A 5,484-nucleotide genomic window follows, 5' to 3' on the forward strand; every position below is an offset into this window, starting at 1 on the left:
ATCAAACCGACTTTATTTTGCGGCATTGCCGTACTGTGGCCGCAAGTGATCGAGAGGTCGCCCGTTCCACCGAGGATGCGAAGCGGCGAGTCGTTAGTCTAACAGAGCTGGCGAATGACGGTGGTTGTTCTATGTTTAAATACATTAAAACTACATTTCACTTTGCGCTGAATGTACGTGGATATTAAAAACCCAATTGAAAAATTTGGTTGAGTTCATCCCGCCGTTTACCCGAATTTTAAAAAAATTGTGAAAAATAAAAAAAAAATAGATGAGCTGAAGTTTGATGGGTTGCCGATCAGACCGCCTCGACTTAGCGGCATTCCCGCGTAGAGTGATCGAGAGTTTTCCAGTCTCAAGCTCGCCCAGTGTAAAGACGCGGCATTGCCGTAGAGGCTAAGCTGCTAAGTAGAGACGGTGTTTGTACAACTATATTTCACTTTATATTCTTAACCAATGTATGTGTTGTAGAAAGCAGATTTTTCTCATCCCGCCGTTTACCTGAAACGAATAAAAATTTATTTTGTACAAAATTAAAAACATTAGTGTTTCCAATAAACTACATTTCACGTTTTCTAATTTAAACTTAAACGAATGACTGGTATCAAAATATAGGATCTATGTGAAAATAAAAACACGGTGTAAGAGTTTTCAAACCTCGGTAATGCCGTCTAAGACCAACTAGTCGACCGAAGGGACAGTAGTTTTCCGGTCGATAAGACATATCAGCCCGGTATCGCCAAAGTTAATTACGATCGGTCATAATAAACTAAATTTAAAATAAATAAATAACCCAAACGTGTGTATACATCATGTGGTACGTATTCAGTTCTATTCTAACTGGAATATATATTTTAAGAATCAATGAACTTAAGTTTTAAAACCAAACCGAAATCGCGCGAGTCGTCGTTGTAAAACTAGATTTAACAAACGGCTGCGTAATATTAGACTTAAAAATATTATATAATATCCTCTATTGATTAAATAGTGAAAAATAAGCTTCAATGTAGCTTAATCTAGTACAAAATCTAAAAGTTGTGATAAATTAAATTGAAATTAAACACGATAGACTTAAATCTAGAGTTAAGGAATAAAACCGACCCGCGAACCAGCTACTAAATGGTTCGATAAGACTTATCTCAAATACAATCGTTTTCTATCAGTGTTATGCCTTCAATCGATACTTTTTGATGAAATAAATACTTAAATGATTTAATGAATGCATATATACATGTAATTAATGAGTGAAAGTATGTATAAAGTATTAGATAAATTAATAATAAACCGACCCAGCTACTAAATGGTTCGATAAGACTTATCTCAAATACAATCGTTTTCTGTAATTGTTATGCCTTAAATTGATAATTTTTAGTTAAACAAATACTTAACTAATGAAATAAATACATAGATAAATGTATTTAATGAATTAAAGTATGTATAAAGTATTATATAAATTAATAATAAACCGAATCCGACCAAATTTAAATCTAAAACCACGATCGGCGGCGTAATGAAGTGTATCGTAAACCCGTTTTTTTTATAATTTAAAATGTAATGACAGAACTCCCAAAACAACAATACACATACATATTAGTACTATGGTGAATTGTAGTTGTATTAGGACCGTAATTATAGTTAATTAAGGAACCATTCATTGTCTTCGCTCTGTTATGTACGTCGTCGTTTAATCGACACGGCATATTTGGCTTGAATCTAGAAAAATTCAAACTCTAACCCTAAGGTAGACAGGCAGGGTAAATAAATGTGGGTGATCTCTCATAAAATTGTCTTCTAGGAATTATTTTTATATAGACTATCTTTTCTGTAGAGTTTAAGTGGACAAGCGCGGACGAAATAGAGCGCAAAATTTAAAATGAATTAAAAATTTTCATCAGACCGGAAGTAGGCATAACCTAGGCGCCATGTTTCCGTCGTACAAGTTTTCACCGTTGCAGTCACCGTTTCAATCGCTCTTCGTGTGGACGTGTATTATTTCTAGTCATGTGTTGTGTAGATGATTCGCTTAAGGTAGGTGTTCGGACTTATTTCTTTAATATTAATTAAACCGTATTTGCCTTGTCGGCCTTAAAATAAAGCTATTTTTTTTTCATCGCAATCGAAGTGTTAGATCTAGAATCTAGTTCCCGCCTCCGCTTCGCTAATTCGACTTAATGTAACTATGACACAACTATTAAATCTAGAGTCTCTATTTTAATTAAATAATTAGGAATTCTATCTCTAGATGATATCTAATCTATTCCCACACGTGTGTGCAAGTAGGATTTAACGTCAGAACAGGTGTGGTGGTCTAGGCGTCGCTATTTTTGACGGTAGGAATTTTTTTTTTAAATTCGTAAAATTTTATATAGACTTTATATAGCAATTTACTAAGACCGACCCTAACGCCCAGTAAATATTTAATTACCACATTGTTATGGACACGGTGTATTAGGTAGGGCCGAGGGCTATCCATAGGTACCAATTTTTAAATTTTGTGACAATTAGGAGCCGAGTTATAAAATAAATTTAAAATACTGGTTCTGGTCTTAGACTTTATATAGCAATTTACTAAGACCGACCTTAATACCCATTAATTATTTAATTAGCGCATAGTTATGGACATCCTGTATTAGGTTGGGCCCAGGGCTATCCGTAGGTACCAAGTTTATAATTTTGTGACGATTATTAGTCGAGTTATAAAATAAATAAAAAAAACTGGTTCTGGTTTGCACTACATTTCTTTCTTCTTTAACGGCGGACTCCCGGTCCAGCCCCATGGGTTACCCGTGAGCCGGGGCCTCGTTAGCCTGGACGGCTCCGATGTGACCGCGGATTGTTGTGGCCCGCCTCAGCCCGAGTCGAGATCACCCTTCCGATCGAAGGTGGACGCCATAGGGCGCCCGGGATAGCCCGGGGCGCTGTTCGTCACCCGAGCGCAGGGGCGCCGGGAGACGCCCCCGGTGAAGTTTGGCGGGTGATTCTGGTAGAGCTCCCCACCCCGATCGCAGGACACCCCTCGCCGCCCGCCCAGGTGTCGAGGTGGCCGCGGGGGAACTCGGGGCGTTTTGGCTCCCCCTTGTGCCGGAGCGGCGCCCTCGGTCCCAGAACGCCCCTGGCGGGTGATTCGCATGCCCCCTGGGGTGGGGAACGCGGGTGGGTGGTCGTAAAGCGTGTAACCGCAGTGGGGGCGGCCCCTTAGTCGGGGGCGCCAAAGTTGGCACCCCACCTGGGGCGCCCCCCGGAAGTGTGGCGCCCGCGCGAGTGAGCCCCGTAGATGCGCCCCGACACCCCCGCGCCGCCCCCCGGGTCGCGGCACCCCCGGCGCCCTCCGTGCGGGCTCCCCTCATGGGGCGGCACCCCGGTCCTCCCCGAGACTATGTACCCGATTTTTCGGTTTAACACTAGAGGTATGGGCAGAAATACGGCGGTTAAAACGGTCTGTATCTACTATTGTGGAGGTGAGTGTCGGTGAAGCCTCTATGTGACGCTAGGATCCGCGCTCCCTCGCAGCCAGCGACATGTGCCCGATCTGACCGTGCGTGGCTCAGTCTCCCGACTAGCTTCCCGGTAAAATGCGGGCTCGGCGCGCAGGTCGCGCCAGTGAAGGTAAAAGTACGTGTCCGTAGCGTGAAGCCAGCGGCGACGCGCAGTGCTAACGCAACCAAGCAGTATTGGTGGCTCGATAAAAGTCTCGCACTGGCCCAGCCCTCGGAACGGGCGACGGGTCTGCAAAACGCAGTCGGCTCGATGCAAATCGAGAGATTTCCCGGCGACGCCGTGTTTACGGTGAAGGGGGAAATGTGAGCGGTCCGATGTGAAAAAATCCGGGAATGCCGGGATCCGTTCTCTCGCTAGAGCGTTGTCTCCCGTCCGCGATGTGTTGTGGAAAAACGTCTCGCAAACGATAGCTATCTGGTTGATCCTGCCAGTAGTCATATGCTTGTCTCAAAGATTAAGCCATGCATGTCTAAGTTCACACTGTCCCATGGTGAAACCGCGAATGGCTCATTAAATCAGTCGAGGTTCCTTAGATGACACGATCCTACTTGGATAACTGTGGCAATTCTAGAGCTAATACATGCAATCGAAGCTCCGACCTTTATCGGGAAGAGCGCTTTTATTAGTTCAAAACCAATCGGCGCGGCCTCGCAAGGGGTTGCGTCGTCCCATTTGGTGACTCTGGATAACTTTGTGCTGATCGCATGGCCTCGCGCCGGCGACGCATCTTTCAAATGTCTGCCCTATCAAATGTCGATGGTACGTGATATGCCTACCATGTTTGTAACGGGTAACGGGGAATCAGGGTTCGATTCCGGAGAGGGAGCATGAGAAACGGCTACCACATCCAAGGAAGGCAGCAGGCGCGCAACTTACCCACTCCCGGCACGGGGAGGTAGTGACGAAAAATAACAATACGGGACTCTTTCGAGGCCCCGTAATTGGAATGAGTACACTTTAAACCCTTTAACGAGGATCTATTGGAGGGCAAGTCTGGTGCCAGCAGCCGCGGTAATTCCAGCTCCAATAGCGTATATTAAAGTTGTTGCAGTTAAAAAGCTCGTAGTTGGATCTCAGGCGCAGGCGGGCGGTCCGGCTCGCGCCGGCTCACTGCCCGTATCTCCTGCCCTACCGTCTGTCGGCTCTCTCCCGCGGGTGCTCTTCACTGAGCGTCCCGGGTGGCCGACGCGTTTACTTTGAAAAAATTAGAGTGTTCAAAGCAGGCCTCGCTGCCTGAATAATGGTGCATGGAATAATGGAATAGGACCTCGGTTCTATTTTGTTGGTTTTCGGAATTGGAGGTAATGATTAACAGGGACAAACGGGGGCATTCGTATTGCTGCGTTAGAGGTGAAATTCTTGGATCGCAGCAAGACGAACTACTGCGAAAGCATTTGTCAAGAATGTTTTCATTAGTCAAGAACGAAAGTCAGAGGCGCGAAGACGATCAGATACCGTCGTAGTTCTGACCATAAACTATGCCACCTGGCCATCCGCAGGAGTTGCTTCGATGACTCTGCGGGCGGCCTCCGGGAAACCAAAGGTTTTGGGTTCCGGGGGAAGTATGGTTGCAAAGCTGAAACTTAAAGGAATTGACGGAAGGGCACCACCAGGAGTGGAGCCTGCGGCTTAATTTGACTCAACACGGGAAAACTCACCCGGTCCGGACACTGTAAGGATTGACAGATTGATAGCTCTTTCTTGATTCGGTGGGTGGTGGTGCATGGCCGTTCTTAGTTGGTGGAGCGATTTGTCTGGTTAATTCCGATAACGAACGAGACTCTAGCCTATTAAATAGTTCGCCGGTTCCTCGATGCGCCGGCGCAACTTCTTAGAGGGACGAGTGGCGTTTAGCCACACGAGATTGAGCAATAACAGGTCTGTGATGCCCTTAGATGTCCGGGGCCGCACGCGCGCTACACTGAAGAAATCAGCGTGGATGCCTCCCTGGCCCGAAAGGGCTGGGAAACCCGTTGAATCTTCTTC

This window comes from Physella acuta, unplaced genomic scaffold (genome assembly GCF_028476545.2).
Source record: "Physella acuta isolate Inbredline_101_S28 unplaced genomic scaffold, ASM2847654v3 ptg002667l, whole genome shotgun sequence".
NCBI lineage: Eukaryota > Metazoa > Mollusca > Gastropoda > Physidae > Physella > Physella acuta.